This window comes from Camelus bactrianus, chromosome 11 (genome assembly GCF_048773025.1).
Source record: "Camelus bactrianus isolate YW-2024 breed Bactrian camel chromosome 11, ASM4877302v1, whole genome shotgun sequence".
Classification (NCBI taxonomy): Eukaryota; Metazoa; Chordata; class Mammalia; order Artiodactyla; family Camelidae; genus Camelus; species Camelus bactrianus.
The window spans coordinates 49,117,389-49,140,243 of record NC_133549.1 but is presented as its reverse complement, the minus strand read 5'-3'; the positions used below and the strand labels follow the sequence as shown (position 1 = coordinate 49,140,243).

Sequence of the window (22,855 nt, the reverse complement as noted above, 5' to 3'; positions counted from 1 at the left end):
CAGTCCCTTAGCCATCACTAACGAAAAGTATGACCCCAGGTAGGGCTTTCCAATTCTCCTTGCCTCAGTGTAAAATGGGAGAGTTAGAGGTCCTTCTGGGTCTGAGAACTGCTGATTTGGGGTCATCTTGCTGCAGTACTGGAGCTGTTACTGACGCCAGGTATTTTCTTACCCACCGAGAGAAGCTGTGACACCAAGTAAGGACGGCTCAGAGCGTGGCAGGAGGGTGAGTTGTTCCTGGTTCAACTACAGCTGTTACCAAGAGAGATAGAAGACACACAGTTATCACTTGGATGGTAAATGCTTTGATTTGCACCAGGATGTTTCTGTTCCTTGAAGAGAATCATTAGGCTCTTACTTACCTAGTAGTATCTTCCATGAAAACCTTTGTCATGGCAAAGGAAAGCACAGTAGCCAGTAGTTTGATTGCTCTTTTGTGTGCTTTGTTATGATGATTCCTGGATTCCAGCGTCTTCCCTTTCCCTGAGATAAGGAGAAATTGGGAAGCCAGAGAGGATCTGTTTTATCTGTGGCAGGGACGTGATGGGGGCAGTCACTGGTGTGAGGGATAGCTTTGGTCTCTTAACTGCTCATTGGGATTAAAGATTGGATGATAGCAGAGAATATTCCTCTAGATCCAGGTACTCATTATTTGTCCTTCCAGATATGCTTAAAGCATTGTTCTGCTTAGGCCAGTATAGCTCTTTGATGGAGGCTTTCATTTATCAGTGGATAACTTTTTCCTTAGGGTCAAATTTTTCTGGGGGTGGAGGTTTGGGAGTTCTAACATTATATATATATATATAAAGTACAGTCAGTTTACAATGTGTCAGCTTCTAGTGTACAGCACAGTGCTTCAGTCGTACATGAACATACGTAAATTCGTTTTCATATTTTTTCACCATAAGTTACTACCAGATACCAAATATAGTTCCCTGTGCTGTACAGCATGAACTTGTTGTGTATCTATTCTATATATATCAGAATCTGCAAATCTCAAACTCCCAATTTATCCCTTCCTACCCTTCTCCTCCCCTGGTAACCACAAGTTTGTTCTCTATGTCTGAGAGTCTTTGTTTTGCAAATAAGTTCATTTGTCTTTTTTTTAGGTTCCACATATAAGTGATATCATACGGTATTTTTTGTTCTCTTTCTGGCTTATTTCATTTAGAATGACAATCTCTAGGTCCATCCATGTTGCTTCAAGTGGCATTATTTTATTATTTTTCATGGCTGAATAGCATTCCATTGTACAAATATACCACAATTTCTTTATCCAGTCATCTATTGATGGACATTTAGGTTGCTTCCATGTCTTGGCTATTGTAAATAGTGCTGCTGTGAAAATTGGGGTGCATGTATCTCTTTGAATTAAGGTTCCCTCTGGATATATATGCCCAGGAGTGGGATGGCTGGCTCATATGGTAAGTCTATTTTTAGTCTTCTGAGGAATCTCCATACTGTTTTCCATAATGGCTGCACCAAACTACATTCCCACCAACAAGGTAGGAGGGTTCTCTCTTTTAAATTCCCACTTTTTCAACCAGTAACATGCAAGTGCTTTAAAGATTTAAATTATTCTATCAGGTACATACTCATAACTAATTCCCTTATAACCTAATTAAACCCATTGAATTTGAATAGTCGTATAATTCTTGTCAATACACAATTCAAGCCACTGTTGCAAAATAAGTTGTTTACAGCTGCGGAACCCAGTCGCCTAATGAAACCATCACCGGGAGGCCTCACAGTATTTTCTATCAGGGATAGGCCTGTCCTCCCAGGGGATTTGTCAGGGCTGCCCAGGACAGACAGTTCCAGGGATTCTTGTGGTGCTTTCAGTGGTCCTAGGTTTGGATGCAGCAAATGCTAACAGAATCATGGTATGTATGTGGGATGTGAGAGAGTCAGGGCTGATCATAGTGGCTTCTAGTGCTGTATTTCTAAAAAATACTATGGTAAAGTAGACATAACCAAATTTAACATTTTAACCATTTTTAAGTGTACAACTCAGTGGCATTAAGTACTTCACAAAATTATGTAACTATTACCACTATCTATTTTCAGAACTTTTTCATCATCCCATACAGACACTCTATGACCATTAAACAATACCTTCCTCTTCCCTCTGCTGGTATCCTCTGTTCTACCTTCTGTCTCTCTGAATTTGCCTATTTTAAATACCATATATAAGCAGAGTCATGCAATATTTGTCGTTTTGTGTCTGGCTTATTTCATTAGCATGTTTTCAAGGTAGCCATGTCATAGTATCTATCAGAATTTCTTTTTTAATGGCTAAATAATATTCCATTACATGGATATGCTCCATTTGTCTGTTGATGGAGAGTTGGGTTATTGCCTTTTTCTGCTGTGAATAATGTTGCTACAAACATTGGTGTGCAAGTATCTCAAGTCTCTGCTTTCATTTCTTTTGGGCATGTACTCAGAAGTGGAATTTCTGGATCATACAGTAATTATGTTTAACTTTTAACTTTTTTTAATTGAGTCATAGTCATTTTACAATGTTGTGTCAAATTCCAGTGTAGAGCACTATTTTTCAGTTATACATGAACATACATATATTCATTGTTGCATTTTTTTCGCTGTGATATGTTTAACTTTTTGAGGGACCACAAAACTGTTTTCCATGTAAAAACTGTTTTCCATGTAGGTTGCACCATTATATATTACTATCAGATGGGCATGAGGGTTCCAGTTATTCCACATCCTCGCCAACACTTATCTTCTGTTTTGTTGTTGTTTTTTGATACTAGCAATGCTAGTGGTATGAAGTGGTATCTCAGTGTGGTAGTGCTCTATGTTTGATAGAGCAAGTGAAGCAAGGAATAGGAAGAATTTGCAAGTTCTGCCTTGGAGTTCTGAGGTCCATTTAAAGCAAGTTACTTGGAGATTTCTCAAGATGGCAGAGTAGGAAGATACTGAGCTCACCTCCTCTCATGGACACACCAAAATTACACTATTTACAGAGAAAATAGATGAGAAGGACCAGAAAAACCTTCTACAACTATGTCCAGCTTTTCCAACATCATTTATTGAAGAGACTGTCTTTCTCTATTGAGAAATAAGCTAATATTTCAGATGAGGAAGAAGTGAGGTTTAGCCATTGCTGTTCTATAGAGATGTATTTGTTTCATTTCATACAGAATTCTATGAGGGCTAACATAGAACTATTTTTTACTGACCTTTAATCAGCTTTTGGTTGTGAACAAAAAGTTGGTTAAATCAATCCAAAATATCTTTCTGTCTCTCTCCCCAACAGTCAGTTACTGATGCTTGTACAGAATCTGAAAAATAATATTCCACAAGAATCAAAGTGAGTAGGGGTACCCCTTAATCAAACAGGCAGGCTTTTCCAGTGAGATAAAGCATGGGCTCTGTCCTCACTTCCCTTCATTTTAATTAGTTTCTTATCATCTGATAACACATTGGGATGAACATCCTTTTATATAAAGCTGCTGTGTTTCCAATACTGTGATCTAGGAGAGCTCTTAGTAGAAAGCCTGATACGCCGTCTAATTATTACGGAAGGGAAGAACTACAGATTGGATCTACTAACGTGAAAAACGGGTTTGCAGAGAGCAACTGATTTTTAATTAGTTCTTATTTAATAATTTCACATAGCAAGTCACCTCGCTCAATGCTCTTGGTACATGTTTTTCATGAAGGAAATAGTAGGAAATAACATACCTCAAAATTAGGCATTCCAGGAATGATATTTTAAAATGGTGGAACAGTCATTTGGAATCAGTTGGCTGTGAGATGTTCTGGGTTAAGCAATTTTGGCCATCCTGTTCAGAGCCTTCTGGAATACAGATTGCTTTTTAGTCTGTGGGGGTAAGGCAGAGGGATGCAGATATGATGATGAATAAAAACTCAACCTTCTTCCCATGTGTTGCCTGAATCCCCTCTCAGAATGGAGGTGAGATGTACATCCTTGTTAGGCTTCTCAAATTTCACAAAAGAATGTCAACCGATCCTCTAGCTCAGCTGCAAGTTTAAGTAGCAAGAGCAAAGTGCCCACGCCAGGTAACTGTCAAGGATTACAAATTTGAATCCTCTTGTGCTCTTTTCAAACTCTTAGTCAAGAGAAAAATGTTTATAAAGAAGGGCTTGGAGGATAAACAATCTATTAAGTCCTCCAAATAAGTGCTTCCCAAATTCTCTTCGATAGTACAAGTCGCATTTATTAAAAACGAGGACGTTGCTGTTTGACAGCTGGCACAGCGCTTGCACTTACCCGTCTGAGTGGATGGCGGCTGCAAACAACCACGTGGTATTGGTTCCGTCTTTGAAGATGAGATTCTTTTCCATGTCACAGGGTCACGTGGAGCCTCTCACCCACCGTCGCGCCATGACGGTAACTGTACTTCTAGTGTCTGCTGTCAAAGAGAGGAGGAGAAAATAAGCCTCTGTGAATCCTGCACTAAATTTAAATGAAATGTGTTTTATAATCATAATAGTATCTATACATAGTTCAGCACTTTTAATACATCAATGAGTGAGGTAATTATTTCTGGAATAAATATATAGGTATTACTTCTGGAACCTTGGCAAAGTTTCAAGTTTCCCCAGGGATTTGTTGTGCAAAAGTCAGAAGTCACAGAGAAACCTAAGTAAATTATGCTGTGTAAGCGTCAGGTGAAAAGCAAATCTGCTGAGGGCATTGTGTCCCCTGGTTTATTATACCATGCAATGCCAGACCCCTTCAGTGAGACTTTTGGCTTTTATTTATGAAAAGCTATTGCTTTTCTTCTTGGCAAGTAGTTTGATTTTATCCTGGGGAAGCAGAATCATATGATGGACTAGAAAAATTCACTGTTGAAAAATTTGGAGGCAAATGTGCCACTTTCCTCTGATCAACAAATAGTACTTCATGATAGATATCTTGTATCAGCCTCAATTCATTACTGTTGTATTCTCTGGCTTTCTCTTTATCATCTTTCTCTAATTTGTTGTCTTTATCTTTTGAAGATATGATACATGTATTGATTTTTGAAAATAGCTGGATATCAACAAATGAAATTAAATGGCTACCATCTATAGGCTGGCAAGTTGCATAAGCAAAAGGACAGAGGTATATATTTGTTGATTCCTTGTGTAAGATCTGTGGCCATTTGAATGTTGTGTTAAGATTTCTCTGCAAGTCTTATAAGCTCCTGCTTCCCTTACAGCGTGGGTAGGCGTGCTCCAGCTGGGAAAATCACTGGAGGGAGAGGCAAGTCTGAGCTTTAATTCTTAGCTTTGGCATCAACTAACAGTATTATCTTGATCAAGGCTTTTGGGCATTGGTGCTTTTATTTTAAAACTCAAGTGCTGATCAGCTCAGAAATCAGAACTCAATACTTTTCAGGGGTCCAAAGAACTCTGTAAGACAAAGGTAGATGTGGTTACAGCAGGGACTGGAGAGCACCTGTCCTACCTGAGGCATCACTGCCTTTTAAATCCTCCGTGCCAGCTGACTGGAGGGGGTCAGATTTGCCAACAGGCCATCAGGTGTTTTTTTCATTTTATAAGCCCGGGTCCCGGTGATCCTACAGTTCCCTGCTGTTCTGACAATCCACGGTGATAACTCCATTGTTCCGCGCCTTCCACCTCTTTCCGACTGGGCAAGTGTGAACGAAATGACATCCAGAGTGGGAGCTGAAGTGAGGGGGTTGCAGTCAGGGAGACAGGAGAAAGCTGTTAAGAATTCATTGACCGCCTCCAGCAACCGGGCAGAGCTGCAGCTGTTGGGGGAACAGCTATACCTAACAGGACCCCCCCACCCCCGATGGGCTGCTGGGAGGATGGGCTATCCTCTCTGAGTTTGACTTTGCACTGACCATTACTCTAAGAAGCAGAATCACAATTTCCCTTTCCTCCCTCCCCTGCGCCCCTAGGCATGCAGCCTTCTCTCTGCTCCTTTTAACAGCTTTCTCATTATATTCTACTCATGTGCAGTTCAAATGCCAGCTCTTCCTCGAAGCCCTCCTGTGTCTCTTCAGCCGGAATTCTCCTCTGTGCTCTAGCTGTGTTTGGTTTGGATTTCTCCCAGGGCAGACTGCATCCTCCTGGGTGCTGGTGTTATTTCATAGTCTGGTTTCCCCTGCTAAATCATAACTGAGAGGAGGGAGCACAACCTTCCTGCTTTTCTCTCTCCCTCCTGGGGCCTAGAACACTGTCTTGTCCAAAGTAGGTGTTCAGGAAAAAAGTACCAAAGCCCAGCGTTGAGGCTCCGCAGGCTTGGTCTGGGCTGCTGGATCTATGAGCTGTGTGACTTTGGATGAATTAGCAACCTCTCCAAGCCTCCGTGTTTGTCATATAATTCTAAACACAAACACACTTAAGTAATAATAAACCTATGCACAGTTCTAAGCATAATAATACCTGGTGCCTGAAAAGATGTTAAGTGCTGAAAGCAGTGTTGAATTCTACGTGCACTGTAGCCGTGTTCCTTTATTCACTATATGAAGAATGAGTTTATGCGTGTTGATGAAAAATAGGACTTTGCAGATGATGGCTTTATGATGGACCAGAAGTATAATGACTGAACTTGGAAAACAGGGATTCTGTTAGATTTGGAGGAACAGGGAGAAAAGGTGACTGATGTTAGAACTAATTATGAGAAGAAGGCTTGAGGTATACAGAATAAATTTAAGTAAGATGAGTAGTTGTACTGGCTGTCCAGAATGACAAATTTGTTTAAAAAAAAAAAAAGAGCACGTCAGAAGGAAAGATTAATTCAACAGGAAAATCTCCTTGTGGGCTCTGTCCTAGGACTAGGGTGCATGTGTTGGGTGGAGAGGGAACACAGAACTACACATGGATACCTGAGGTTAGAACAATTTACTTAGAGGCCCGAGGCTGTGCCTGGGACAGGAGACTAACACCAGGTCTCACCAGAAAAGGCCAGGCATCCTCAAAGCTCAGGGAAGAGGGATCCTGTCTTCCCTGAGAGTGAGAAAGCCTCAAACTGAAAAGTCCTTTTCACCTGTAAAAACATGCCAAATGCAGTTTGCTGAGAGCTATGGACTGGTAATTTCCTTCTTTTCCTAGAGCTGGGAATTTCAAAGTTCTTTATAATTTTTACAAGTTGGTCCTTATTTCTAAAGCACCTGTGAAATGAATGAACCAATTTGGTAATCATGGAAGGATATGGGAGTGGATGGAGTTGCATACGAAACCAAATCATTAGATTGCTTGCCGAGCATGGGATCCAACTATCCTATTTCATTAATTCTAAGACATGTATTATCACATTCTAGTATCTCAAAACTATGATATATATTAGACAACAGTGTCTCATAATTATGTTGGTCAGGCAGTAACTGAGATGTGGCTTGTTGAAATCTGCATATGCAATCAGAAGAGCCAGCATCAAAACATGCAAAATGGGTCAGCACCTTGGGAGAAAAATCTGGAGACAAATGTAAATAACTTTTTAAGAAATGTGAATTCCCCAGGACATTGATGGCACAGGGGATGGAAAAGAACATCCGTGTAAATGCTGGAGAAGGTGTGGAGAAAAGGGAACCTTCCTGCACTGTTGGTGGGAATGTAGTTTGGTGCAGCCATTATGGAAAACAGTATGGAGATTCCTCAAAAAACTAAAAGTAGACTTACCATATGATCCAGCGATCCCACTCCTGGGCATATATATCCAGAGGGAACCTTAATTCAAAGAGATACATGCACCTCAGTGTTCATAGCAGCACTGTTTACAATAGCCAAGACATGGAAGCAACCTAAATGTCCATTGACAGATGACTAGATAAAGAAGTTGTGGTATATTTATCCAACAGAATACTACTCAGCCATAAAGAAGAATAAAACAGTGCCATTGGCAGCAGCATGGATGGACCTGGAGATCATCATACTAAGTGAAGTAAGTCAGACTGAGAAAGAAAAGTACTGTATCGCTTATATGTGAAATCTTAAACAAACAAACAAAAAAAAGCACAAATGAACTTATTTACAAAACAGAAACAGTCTCACAGACAGAAAATAAACTTATGGTTACCAGTGGGGAAAAGGGGTGGGAAGGGATAAATTAGGAGTTCGAGATTTGTATATACTAACTGCTGTATATAAAATGGATAAACAACACGGTCCTGTTGTATAGACAGGGAATTATATTCAATATCTTATAGTAATCTAGAATAAAAAAATATGAAAAGGAATATATGTATGTATGATTAAAACTATGTTGTACACCAGAAATTGACACAACATTGTAAACTGAAATTATACGTCCATTAAAGAAGAGCATCAGTGGCCCTTACACAGAAAGTGATTAGGAAGAATCAGGATTGCATCATGAAGAAACGTCAAAAATAATTACTATTTCAGTTATATTTTTCAGTTGATAGGTGTAGAAGATGAAAATGCCTAAATCAGTTTCTATCAGCTGAGATTCGACAAGAAGCTATTTACACATGAAGTAGGGAAGTAGAGGGGTAGTGGGAGAGTGCTGTCACCTGGAACTGGTCACAGCACGGCCTTTGCCACCCCTGGGCCAAAGGGCAGGGGGTGCAAGTAGGAGGCAGAGAGAGCTGTGAGGCAGGCCTGGGCGGGGCCTGTAGGGGGAGGAGGGATGCAACCAGCGCAAGCAACCCTGCAGGGAGGGAAGTGGGGAAATAACTATAACAACGACAACAACAACAACAACAACAGTAATAATACTAATATATAATAACCTTTCTCTCCCTCATTCTCTCATCTCTTGCAGGGGCTCCCCGTTGGTCAGACCCAGCTGGAAGTCAGAGGTAAGAGGATCCATTTATATAACTTACCAGATCTCAAGCTTTTTGGTTTCAGAACTCCATTACACTCTTAGACATTCTTTGGGGTCCTCACTACTTTTTGTTTATGGAGCTTATATCTATTAATATTTACCATATTAGAAAAGAAATCTAAGAAACTAAAATAATTATTAATTCAATTAATAAATAATAAACCCATTGCATGTTAATTAAGTTAATGAAAAATAACTACATGTTTCAAAAATACTAGGTGGCATTGTTTTACACTTTGGAAAATTATAATATTTAGCTTAATGTGACTTCTGCATTCAAAATGTGATACATTATTTTAGTTGAAGAAAATCTAACCTCAGAGACATGTAGTTGGGAAAGTAAGGGGTCTATTAGGTATCTTTTCAAAGATTCATGGATTTTCTTTAATAATGCAACAAAGTCAAAGATTAGTGGAATCTGAAATTATATCAAATTTTTTGAACTTGGTTACATTAAAACCCACTTGTTCCATCTTATACCTTTTACCCATGCATGATTGTGTAGCTTTGTGCCTTGCTCATTTGGAAAATACTGGTTTAGTGAATCACGCAGATCTACCACATATTCACACGTTGGAATACACAGTAGCAAAAAAGTTTTACATTTGTTAATAATATCAACACTAGTCTCATCTGAAAAATCCTTAACCTTTGGGAAATAGTCAATCCCACTATAGCTGATATAAATTTCAAAAATTCTAATGTTGGTTTGAAAGCTCAAATTTTATCATTGGCAACAAATACAATGGTTTTTTGTCATTTGTGGGAAAATACTAGCCAAACACCAATTCTGAATCACCTCAGATGATTTTTCAGCCTTATTTCTGAATGGTGTTCCATGAGAAAAGCAGATACTCAGCCTGCAGTTCAAATAACCCTGACAGTGCCTTCCCTGGAGACAGCAGGCACGCTTTGGCGTGCAGCAGAGGTATGCTTTATGCCCCCACTTCGTTACATGGAATGTCAAAAAGACCTGCTTGCAAAAGACATGAGGTTGAATGAAGTTAATACTGTTCGTCATGGACATTCTTAATGGAAACTGGCATTTTTAAAGTTGGGAGTGCTTAGTTAGTGAAGAACACAGTGACTGCCAGTACAGGTTGGTGCCACTGTCTTGGTTCCTGCTAAGGCTGCAGCAGTTTTATCCACCTTTGTTTCTGCACCATCAGTTCGAATGCCAACACAGTGAAACAAGGCAAGAGATGTCTTATTCTTATAAAAACAGTTTTGACCTGTGTACCTCCTGGAAAAGTCTTGAGGAAACCCAGGGGCTTGGGGACCATACCTTGAGAACTGCTGAGGTGGCCCATCCAGATCACCCATCAGGGTCAGAATGCAGCATGGAGGAAGGTGGAGTGTAGACTTTGAGGGGGGGTGATAGGAAGACATACAAAATAAAGCCTAAATCAGCACTTCGCTTTTGTATAAAATAAAAACAAATACCAATCATAAGATTACTTGATCCTTGGTTTCTAAGAGCTTGCACTCTAGCAGAAGGGATAAGTCAAGTGTACAAGAAACAACAGAAACTCAAGTGGATCATATCAAGATGGCGGAGTAGGAGGACAAGGAGTTCACCTCCCTGTACAAACACATCACAAATAAATCCACTTGTGGAATAATTCTTACAGAAAACCAACTAGTCATTAGCATAAAATCCCTACTACACTGAGTAGGACAAAAAAATAAAGGTATCAGGACAGGACTGGTGGCCCTAGGAGGGACCTGTGAAGGAGGGAAGGTCCAAACAGGCACGTTGACACCCTGCAGGCTGGGAGGTGTGCCGTGATAGACAGAGGGGCTGGAGGAGTCGACTCTGCTCAGGAGAACTGCACACAGGCTGGCTTGCTAGCAGTCAGTGCAGAGAGACCAGTGCTGATGGCTGCCACCTTACTGCACTTCCCAGCCTGAAATGTGAGCCATGCCCACATGCAGGACAGGGAGCAGCTCCAGACTTTACGAGCGCTTGCACACCCTGGGCAGGGCTGACACTGGAGCCCATTCTCAGCCCTCCCACAGTGGGGGTGGGTCCGGGGATGGGTTCAGCAGCTTCAGACGTTGTCGGCATGCACCAGGTGGCAGACGCGTCACAGAATCACATGTCTCCAGGGGATAGCGCCTTGGGAGGAGTACCAGTGGTTACTTTCCCTGGGGGAGTCCTCCAGTTTCCTATACCTCACACCATAGTTTGGAGCTGGATCTGGGATGAACAGGTCCTGGGAAAGAGGCAAGCTAATATAGAGACAGCTCAGGTCCCAAGTAGCAGTAGAGTCATCTCAATTCCTGCAGCCACAAGACCCTGGCCCCCAGTGCCAGCCTAGCTCTAGGTCTGGGATGAACATAATGGAGGAAGGGACATGACCTTGGGGTGTTTCTGGGAAGAATGGCAGAAGCCTGCATGGGTGGTGCATAGGTTTCCTGTAACCACACAGGCCTCCCTTGCTTCAGAACTAACCTCCTTGGGGACAGAGCATACACTTAAGGGCAACAGAGCCTTATCAAACCCAACCCTCAGGGCTTCTACTCCAGCAACCTGGGAGCAGAACCTGCCACTGACGGAGCTGTGACAGTCACAGAGCAAAGAGGCGGCCCCATCCAGCATGCAAACTCTGGTCATCACAACACCAGTCACACTCTGTCAGGGGATAATGGCCACATGCTCTGAGGAGGCTGGAAGCTGGCATCCAGACCCAAAACAGCCCTCGCACCAAAAATACTGGACTCACACAGGCTGCAACAGGGACACTTCTACATAATAACAGCCCTTCAAGAGCACTGTAGATATTTTTCTTAAATTCACAAAGTTAACTGAAAAAGCAGAGGAACTACTCCCAATTAGAAGAACAAGAGAAATCCTGTGAATGAAAAATGAAACAGAGCTAGCCAGTGTGCTAAATGGAGTTCAAAGAGGAGGTAATAAAAATGCTAAAGGAATTAAGGAAGATTATAAAATGCAGGTCATTCCAACAAGGAACTAGAAACTATAAAGAGGAACCAAACATAATTAGCTCAATTGCTGAGATAAAAACTGATCTAGAAGCAGTGAATTTGAAGACTAAATGCAGAAGAATGAACAAGTGATATATGGAGGGTAGAATAATGGAAACTACCCAATCAGAAAAGCAAAGAATGAAATGGAAAAAAAAAAATGATAGCAACATATGTGATATATGTGATAATATAAAGCACACCAACCTACCTATTATAGGAATTCCAGAAGAGAGAAAGGGGGATCTAAAATGTATGTGAAGAAATTATGGCTAAAAGGTTCCCAAACCTAAAGAAGAAAAGAGATATCCAGGTACAGGAAACAGAGGGTCCCAAAAAGATGACCTCAGGCAGACCTACACCAAAACATATCATAATTAAAATGGCAAAAGTTAGGATTCTAAACGTAGCAAGAGAAAAAGCATCAGTTACAAGGGAATCCCTGTACGGCTATCAGTTGATTTCTCTGCAGAAACTTTTCAGGCCAGAAGGGAGTGGCATGATACATTTGAAGTCCTGAAAGGGAAAAACCTGCAACTTAGGATACTCTGCCCAGCAAGATTAGCGTTTAGAATACAAGGAGAGGTAGAGAATTTCTCAGACAAGTTAAAACTAAAAGATTACAGCAATAACAAACCTAATCTAAAAGAAATACTGAAAGGCCTTCTCTAAATAGAAAAGCAGGTATCCACAGGGAAAGGAAAATCAAATAGATAAAAGGACTGAAGACCACTTAAATAAGCCAGTATGCAGATTAAAAAACAATCGAATTTGTAACAGCAAATATAACCACAAAAAGATAAACATGAAGATGTAAAATAGGACATCAAATTCATAAAGTATGCGGGAGGGGAGTAAGAAAATGTACATCTTCACAATGTTTTTGAACTTATAGACTAAAAGCAAGTAGATACAGTTATGGGTTAACATACTTGAAAATAAGAGTATCCATAAATCAGAAACATACAGTCCATTCACAAAAACCAAAAAGAAATTCAAGCATAATACAAAAGAAAATCATAAAGCCACACAAGGGAGAAGGAAGATGAACAAAGAAGAACTATAAAATCAACTGGAAAACAAGGTTTAAAATGGTAATAAATATATACTTATCAATAATTACCTTAATATCAATGGATTAAATACTCCAATCAAAAACATACAGTGACAGATTAGATAAAAAATAAGAACCTATAATATACTGCCTACAAGAGACTCACTTTTGGGTGAAGTACACACATAGAAAGTTAGGTGATGGAAAAAGGTATTTTATGAAAATGGAAATGACTTAATAAAACAGGGGTAGCAATACTCCTAACAGATAAAACAGACTTTAAAACAAGGTCCATAAGGAATAACAAAGGATGACACTGTATATAATGATAAAAGGATCAATACAAGAAGAGGATATTATACTTATTAACATATGTACACCCGATAGAGGAGCGCCTACAAATGTACAGTAATCAAAACAGTGTGTTACTGGCACAGAAACAGACATATAAATGAATGGAGCAGAATAGAGAGCCCAGAAATAAAACCACACACCTGTGGTCAAGTAATCTATACCAAAGGAGGCAAGAAAAAAAAAATGGAAAGAAGACTGTCATCAGCAAGTGGTGCTGGGAAAGCTGGGCAGCAGCATGTAAATCAGTGAAGTTAGAATACTTCCTCCCACCATAAACAAAATTAAACTCAGAATGGTTTAACGCCCTAACTGTAAGATGTGACACCATAAAACTCCTAGAAGAGAACACAGGCAAAACATTCTCAGACACAAATCATAGCAGTATTTTTTTAGATTAGTCTCCCAAGGCAAAAGAATTAAGAGCAAAAATCGACAAATGGGACCTAATCAAACTTAAAAGCTTTTTCACAACAAAGGAAAACATAAACAAAACGAAAGAACCACCTATGGAATGAGAGAAAATACTTGCAAATGATGTGACCTACAAGAGATTAATGTCCACACTACACAAACAACTCACACAACTCAATATTTAAAAAAACAAAAACAAAAACCAACAAACCTTTGAAAAAATGGGCAGAAGAACTAAATAGACATCTCTTGAAGGAAGACATCCAGATGGCCAATAGGCACATGAAAAGATGCTCAACATCACTAATTATTAGAGAATGCAAATCAAAAGCACATTTGAGGAATCACCTCCCACCAGTCAGAATGGTTATCATCAAAAAATCTACAAATAATAAATGCTAGAGAGACTTAGGAGAAAAGGGAACTGATGGTGGAAATGTAAATTGGTACAGCCACTATGGAAAACAGTTCGGAGTTTCCTTAAACTACAAATAGAACTACCAGGTAATCTAGCAATCCCACTCCTGGGCATATATCTGGTAAAGACAAAAACTCTAATTTGAAAAGATACATGCACCCCAAAATTCACAGCAGAAGTATTTATAATTGCCAAGAATGGAAACAACCCAAGTCCCCATCAACAGACAATCGATTTAAGAAGAGGTAGTATTACATACAATGGAATATTACTTATCAGTGAAAAGAAAGTAATACTGCCATTGGCAGCCGTGTGGATGGACCTAGAGAATGTTATGATTAGTGAAGTAAGTCAGACAGAGAAAGACAAATACTATATGATATCACTTCTATGTGAAATCTAAAAAATTACACAAATGAATCTATATACAAAACAGAAAAAGACTCACAGAAATAGAAAACAAATTTATGGTTACCAAAGGGGAAAGGGAGGGGGAAGAGGGATAAATTAGGCATATGGGATTGGCAGAGACAGACAATATATAAAATAGATAAGCAACAAGAATTTACTGTATAACACAGGGGACTATAATTTCTTATAATAACCTATAATGGAAAATAATCCGAAAAATATGTGTAACTGAGTCACTTTGCTGTATACCTGAAACTAACACATTATTGTAGTTCAACTATACTTCAATTAAAAAAAACCCTCAAATGGTTTAGCACAGTACAATTGTAGCTTTTTTTCCTTCTTTATCGGTATATAAAATAAATCTTTGAATTGATTCATTAAGTCTTAGATTCTGATGTATGATAAGTAGAGAAAATCACATGAACCCTACCTGGTGGAGTGCCTTGATCCACCTCTGTCCACGTCAGGGTGGAGCTGCCCCGGGATCAGACAGGTCGTGGTCTTCGGGACAGGTTTCCCGCTCCCTGGACAGAACACCATGCATATGTATCAGAAACTCTCGGTTCTCCAGCCTTCCACTGTTTATGAATCTCCCTTCTGAGAGACTCGTTTTGTCTTTTAAACTTAGGAATGCACAAAATGAGTGAGTGAAAGAATAAATATTAAAGGCCAAAAGCCACTGTGCCTCCTTCAAGGGACTTTGCCTATCCAGCCTGGTGGGATGATTTTGTACGTTCATGTTCATAGGGAAGTTTCATATTCTGTCCAGTTTCCTTTCACCCTTGGATCATTTTAGTGTCACCCTGTACTCCTAGCCCTCTATGCTTATGGACTTAATGAAGAAATGGGACTGACGGATACACCGCAGTGCCTTCAGTCACTCTTCCACAAATGCCCAGTCAGGCTTTCTCCAGTCATGACGCAAGAGAAGGGTAATGTTATCTGCAGACTGCAATCACTTGAGTTTATATTTGCAAGGGAAATGGTAACCCAGGAGCAGTCCTTTACTTCGAGGGGATTAGAGCTTCAGCTGATATTGGACTCTCTTATTTGTTTCTATAAATTTTTAACAGCTTGAAATGGCATTAAACCCTTCAGAGTGCACAATATAACGCCACTAATCCTGTTGATCTTACATTGCTTTACAGAGGCGAGGACAGCAATAAATCCTTTTATGCGTAAATCAGGAGAGATGTTAGCCATTTCTCTACAAGGACATATCTTATTACTACAGTTGCCTTATGTAAGTTAGAACTCAAGTATTAAATTTGAAATGTCTTTTTTTCTTCCCTCTGCCTGTCTACTGATTCTATTCCTCCTCTCATTCCCCTGCTCCAAATAATTGAACTTTTCCTACATCCATCTGTCCGTCCGTCCGTCCGTCCATCCCTCTGTCTAACTGTCATCCATGTATCTATCCATCAACTTGCAAAATCTCAGTGTCTGGCCTCGCCTGCCATTTTAGGACACATTTCTGCACAGCATTGTGACAAATGCCTTTTGAGTGAACAGGCTGCGACTTGATCCTTGGTTTCCAAGATTTTGCAGTCTAGTGTGAGGGATACGTCAAATGCACAAGTAACAGAAACTGAAAGTTGAATTTGATAGACTGTTGGTTAAGGGCAAGGGCTCAGCAGTTAGTCTGTGCTTGTCTCTACCACTTCCTACCTGTACGTCCCCAGGCAAATCCTTGGACATCTCTGAACCTCCTGTTCCTCATCTGCAATACAGATCAACTACACAGGGTTGCTGTAATGATTAAATGAAGCATAAAATATTTAGCACAATGCTATGTATTGCCATACATAATATTATAATTTGTGCTCAAAGAGATATATAAGCAATAACCAAACTGACCCATAACAGTAAATTTCCCCGGCCACCAATAAAATGTATCAAATTTGTTTTTTCTTGTGTGTACCTTTCAGAGATAAAGCTAGCCAAGAGTACCTGAGCTGTCACCAGCATTATACATATGATAAAGTTGGTTCTTCACACAGGTGATACAGCTGTGGCTGAGAAAAGATGCTCCCTGAATTGTCTTTCTCCTGGTAGAAATATGTTGCAGTAAACCACCTGCATTGTTTCAGCTAGTTCCTACTCTCACAAGCAGTGATATCCAAATGTGTTACCTCCCTCGAGCTGGAATTTAACCAGACCAGAGATAGTTAGGTCCATCATAGGTCATCATATTTGCTGTGCTTGGTCCCGTACAAACCAAGCCCACTGCCTTCAGCCAATTGCAGGTTCGGCTGATCCCCGTGCTGGGTGTCTTCCCATCTGCTATTGCATAATGTGAGTCCCATCACTTTCCACCTCCCTCTCCCCAAGCTTACAACACAGTCATCCATGATTCATTTGAGTTCCAGGGAAAGCAGACACCGCAGTCTCCGGAAGTTCAGAGGACCAGAGGAGACCAGTCTACGCTGTGATTTTGGCAATCTCAAGTTCCCACTGGAAGAGAGGGAATAAATGGGGGAAAATGCAAAGGGCTTAGAATTAGAACCACAGGATGACTTCTGGTCCCAGTTTTGATTTATTCGGTCATACCGAGCAAATTACTGAAACATTTGGGACCTTAGTTGACTCATCTACATAGTAAATGCATTGTGCCAAATAATCTCATTATTAATAGTGAACCTTAATTACCATTTTATCCATTTAATATTTATAAAATGCCCAACTCTGTGTAATGCACTGTGCAGAATAAGAGACATTTCTATAAGGACCACACACACATACACTATAGCTCAATATGATAAGAACCACAAATAAAGTGATAAAAAATGTGAGGGGCCGCAGCTGTTAACACTGTGGTGGACCTTGAAGCTACTGCTCAGTTCTGACCATAAGGCCAGGCCTGTGATTTGTCTCTTCAAGCTCACTAACATGTGATGGAGAATCAGTCACCTTTCTGGACTCTGTTATCTCCTCTAGAAAATAAGGCAAATGAATGTAACGGATATTTCAAAGATTTTTTTTTTTTTTTTTTGAGAGGGGAAATGAAGAGGATTAAAGGGGAAAATCCACGCGGATGAACAGTTCAGTGGTCACAATAATTATCAGTATTTGTCTCTGATGCTCATTGTGAGGTGGCCAGTGAAGATGTGCTTGGGTTTTTTGTTTGTTTTGATATGGAAGGAAAAGAGGCTGAAGCACTTACTGGAGGAAAAATCAGGGCAAGGACGCTCAGTATGCAAGTAACTGCTCGGTTAACTCTCCAAAGTCAAAGCTCACTTTCGTCATCAGTATTTTCTTCTCCTGATCTGGAACATGTCCAGTGAAGGAGAAAATGTGTGGCGGCACAAGTTTCTTGGCTAATCTTTATCAGATTGTATGTTTAGGATGAGTTCAGTCAGACAGTGTGTCCTCCTGCCAATAGGTGGCAGAGTAGGCAAATTTGTCTGGGAATGGAAATAAAATCTGAAAGGAAGGAGCTTGGGTTGGGACCTCCTGTTTGGTCAACCTACGTTTATCATGATTTATCATGCACCCACATTGCAAAGCCCACTGCAAAGCAGTGAAGACTTGAAAAAGACAGGATCTCTTCATCTTTTGGAGCTCCTGTTTAGCAGATCCATTAAAAAACAAACAAAACCTTTCCCCTTTTATAACAAGAAATATTACACAATTAGTAGAGAAAAAGAAACATACAGAGCAAAATGCAACTCTGTTAAAGAAACTACATTTCTTATCCTCTCTTGATTTTATGCATTCCTTAGTCCTAACTCTTCAGACAGCTCCTCTGACATTGAGGACACCAGACTTTGCTAATAATGAACTCTAGACAAACAAACCAAAACATACCTCAACAATAAACCCCTAAAACTTCCATTCAAACCGAGGGCCCCCAGCCTTCTCTGAAAGAAAGAAGTGCCCTCGTCTTTTACTATCAATTGATATGCCTGAAGAACTCCGTAATACTTTCTCACTGGAACCCGTTATCTTCATTCCATCCCTTTGAATAACCAAAGCATGGAAACTATAACTAAAAACCATATAATTTTAAGCTTACATAAAAAAGACACCACCTGTGAAAGGTAGTCTGAATTTGTCTAATTACATTCTGAAGTATTAAAAGGCAAGGAATGTGGGTTGAAAATACTGACAAACTCTTATTCATGCACTAAACTCAGTGTCTCCTTGGTGAAGGTTTTTCTGTCTTTTAAATGTATTCCTCCTCTCCTCTGGGTTCCTATAGCACACATACCTTCTGTTATCACATACACGTATCCGAGGCTCTCTTAACTAGTTGGAAGACATTTGGGTATTTTGCACATCAAACTGAGATCTTGGAGGTCACGACCATGTAATTAGTCATCTTGATTCTACAGTACCAAATAGAGTAATCTTTCTTATTTGTTGAAGAAACAAATTTATAAATAGACAAATCGGTGAGGAGGAAGGACTGGGATGTTTTCTAAATTTCATCACCAGTTTTGGAGAAATGTGAAGGTGACTGGAGGAATTGAGACATGATAGAAAGTTTGGCAGCAGAACTGTTGTGACTCATCAGCTATAACATGTTTCAGAGCCACATCTTAATTCATATATGACTTTGTCACATACTAGTAAATAAATAAGTTAACATTTCTGAGCTTGTTTACTCATGTAAAATTGGAAAAAATAATGCTTCAAAGAACGTTACCAGCTTAAATAGCTAATGAATAGGTTCAAGTTACACATTTTAACATCATATACGTACAAAGGATGGTGACTACTACTATTATCTCTGTGACAAACCATTTTCTCTTTTAAATGATATTTGATGTCTTTAGAGTCAGTAAAATTAGCAAACAAAAGTAGTTTGTTCTTTTTTTTTGTATCACCTGATTTTGCTACTAAGGAAGTAAAGGCAATTTTGCTGGTAAAAAATGGTTGATTTATTGAAGAAAAAATCTACCACATTTGTGATTTGTATGATTTACTCTTATGAACAATTTAGAAATGAAGAGTTTCTTTTATGTGATGTTGGTTTTTACACTAAATTTTAAGAGTGTCTTTGTAAAGATCCTAAATTGTTACCTGTTAGCTCTTAGATGCCTTTTTTTCCTGGGAGATGTATAAATTAAAATTTAATTTGGTGGAATATAATTTAAAGTATGACATTAAGGGGGGAGGGTATATAGCTCAGTGGTAGAGAGCATGCCAAGCCTGCACGAGGTCCTGGTTTCAATCCCCAGTACTGAGATGGGAGGGAAGGGGGCAGGGCACAGTCACCAAAGGAATGACACAGCAGTTAACACCAAGATGGCAAGAGATTCAACTCCCAGTAGGCCTTGAAGTCCAAGATGGTGGGAGATTTGACTTCCAGTAGGCCTTAAGCTTCATTATACACTCACTGTAACGTATATTAACGTGGTAAATGGCACTCCCACATGGGCCATGATAGTTCTAAGGCTAACCATAAAAGGTCAAAAAGTGGGTGGTGGCCCAGTTCCTGGGAATCCCAGCCCCTTCCCCAGAGTAGTTGGGATAATCCTCCCACTTGTTAGCACATGGAAGTAGTGAGCCCGTAAAACCTAACAGCCCCCACGCCTCATGGCCACTCTCCTTTCTCAGTGAGACTGACCACACTGTGGAGTGTCTCTCTCTGAATAAATCTACCTTTACACAGCTGTGACTCGCTCTTGAATGCTTCCCTGCATGAAGCCAGAACCCTCACTTGGCGGGGCGCATCTCAGGTACTCAGCCGAGACCTGGGACACAGCCCTCCAATTGTGCCTGATTTTCCCATATCAGTACCTCCATTAAAAAAAAAAATCAATTGATCGATCAATAAACAAACCTAACTAAACCCTCAAACACACATACACACACACACACATAGAAAACAAGTTTAAGTTAAAAATAACACTGTGAAAATTTGAAAATAGAGTACCTTTTTGGCAAAGAGAAAATGCTTGAAATACGTTTGTGGTTGGGCAAGATGCTTGTAGAATGATTCAGGAACTGTCACTGGAAAATCTGAGGACTGACAGTCTGAGTTAAATTGGCCGTGTTACCAGTGGCTGTTCAGTCTCCTCCTCCAGTTCAGTCCTGGGTCACAGTAGCTGCATCCTTAGCTGTTGGGCTGGAATGCACGTGATGAACAAACGTCTCATCAAACAGGAGAGCCTATGCATTCTGGGGGTTCTGGGGTCAGACGCCAGATCCTGCCATCATTAAGAGACCACAAAACAATAAGGGGAAGTGACACAATCTCCATATCCTGAATTCACCGCAATTCCTTGAAGTTATTTTTTGTTGAGGACATGCAGCCTGCAAAGCATATGCTTTGAAAAATATACTGTGATGTTACCACCCTCACCCCCTGTCTTAAGCTGTATCCAGGAGGATGTATCCTTATTTATGTCTGTGGAATGAGATTGTCTTTTCTAGTGCTTGGGAGCTTTCTGTGGTGGCCTGTGGATGCTTCAAAACAAAGCCTTTTTAAAAATCCTTTCATTTTCTTAGATGGAATTGCCTTTTGTAATTTCTTCTTTTTGTTGTTTAAAAAAAAAATCAAAAGAAAAGAAGCAAAAAAAAAAAGAAAAAGAAAAAAAGGCAGAAGGAATTCAGCTGGTGACTGCAGCTGAGGTGCTCCAGAAGACGACGGCTGTAATTGGTCGTTAGAAGTGGCACAGCCGTCATTTCCCCACAGATTGAAATCGACTTTTCCTCTCTACGTTTTCCTCTGGGGCTGGGGAAATTAACCCAATTAATTGATTTTAGTGAAATGACCATTTATGTTAAAGTACTAGCCTCAAAGAGAAACAAAAATGTTTTGAAGCATCTCTTTCCTAAGCCACAATCCCCCATAATCTAAATGGTGCAGTGTATGAATGCTGGTGTTTGAATGCTGAATCATTCAAAATCTGTTCTCAGTATAAATGTTTCTCATCAAGAAATCTCACACATGGTTTAGCATAAATTGTCACCTATTGTCAGGATAATCCAAAAGGGAAATACTCTTGTTTGTGTTAAATTGTTGTTAACTGACTGAGGAAATCTGAGAAAGATCACATGATAGCCATATGTAACTATTCAGGAAAAAGAAGATTTCTAAGGAAATGAACCTTATTCTCAACCACCGTGGTGAACTTTGGAATGTCCAAGAACCCTTCAGTGGTTATTGGAATGTTGTAGCAAAACAAATGACCCAAGTTAGGTTGAGAAAATAGTGTCGATGAATAACAAAGATGTTCACTGTAAAATTATCTATGATAGAAATTGGAAGCAATCCAAGTATCCAACAGTAGGTACTGGTGGCACTGGTTAAATAAACCATAGTATAAATTCCTACAGTGCTAAACCATTCAGTCTGAAAGGTATTGTTAAGTCAATGTTAACAGGCTACAAAAGTATGTAGGTATAATTCTTTTTCTTGCAACTAAAGTATATGAAAAAAATCTAGAAAATACACTTTAAAATGTTACTAATATGGTTATTTAATGCCCTGGGGTTATAGGTGGTTTTTAAAAAATCTTTTTGCTTCTTGGTATTCTCTGCTTTTTCTACAATGAATCGTTTTAGTAAGACTGCTGGGTAGTGATCTTTAGAATTCTTTTCAGTAGATGGTGAAACTGAGAAACAAATTATGGTCAGAGAGAAAAAGGAAGGGTACTCCAGTCAGGAGAAAGCCCTTCCACCTTCACTCCTTTACCGGCATCCCTGGCAGCTACCAAATGTTTAACTTCTGTGAACAGAACCAGTGTACTATTTCCCTGTCTCCGTTACACCTGGAGTCCAATAGTCTGGGTCAAAGAAGAGAACATAGGTGAAACACTCTTTGATATAAATCATAGCGATATTTTCTAAGAGCAGTCTCTTAAGGCAAAAGAAATAAAAGCAAAAATAAACAAATGGGATTGAATCAAACTTAAAAGTTTTGCACAGCAAAGGAAACAATCAACAAAAAGACAACCAGAAAGGGGTTAATATCCAAAATATACCAAACAGCTCATACAACTCAATATCAGAAAAACAACCCTATCAAAAAAATGGGCAGAAGACCTAAAAAGACATTTCTCCAAAGAAGACACACAGATGGCCAACAGGCACATGAAAAGGTGCTCAGCTTCACTAATTAATAGAGAAATGCAAATCAAAACTACAATGAGGTACCCCTTCACACTGGTCAAAAGGGCTATCATCAAAAAGTCTACAAATGACAAATGGTGGAGAAGATGTGGAGAAAAGGGAACCCTCCTACACTATTGATAGGAATGTAAATTGGTACAGCCACTATGGAAAACAGTATGGATTTCCTTTAAAAACTAAATATAGAATTACCATATGATCCAACAATTTCATTCCTAGGTATACATCTGGAAAAAAAATACTAATTTGAAAAGATACAAGCACCCTAATGTTCATAGCAGCACTGTTTACAACAGCCAGGACATAGTAGCAGCCCAAGTGCCCATCAACACATGATTGC

General features: G+C 39.7%; 2 long non-coding RNA genes across 13 annotated transcripts in view; one reads left to right on the top strand and one right to left on the bottom strand.

Moving 5' to 3' along the window:
* The window catches only part of LOC105081842 (uncharacterized), a 150,093-nt gene that overhangs the window by 98,912 nt on the left and 28,326 nt on the right, over positions 1–22,855 (top strand). For 3 of the 12 annotated variants that reach the window (XR_006720479.2, XR_012510211.1, XR_012510212.1), the window contains exon 2: positions 8,729–8,765. The exons of 1 other annotated variant lie outside the window; for it this stretch is intronic. This is a non-coding gene — a long non-coding RNA (uncharacterized LOC105081842). Of the gene's footprint in view, positions 1–9; positions 297–7,802; positions 7,886–8,728; positions 8,766–15,428; positions 15,677–22,855 lie in introns of those variants that run through there. 8 more of the 12 variants (XR_012510209.1, XR_012510208.1, XR_012510206.1 and 5 more) reach the window with 5 other exon arrangements.
* Positions 120–7,794, bottom strand: LOC123613129 (uncharacterized). Its single transcript, XR_012510215.1, has 5 exons — positions 5,441–7,794; positions 3,709–4,400; positions 3,204–3,305; positions 363–483; positions 120–252 (listed from the first exon to the last, which is right to left on the bottom strand). It is a non-coding gene; the product is annotated as an uncharacterized LOC123613129 (long non-coding RNA).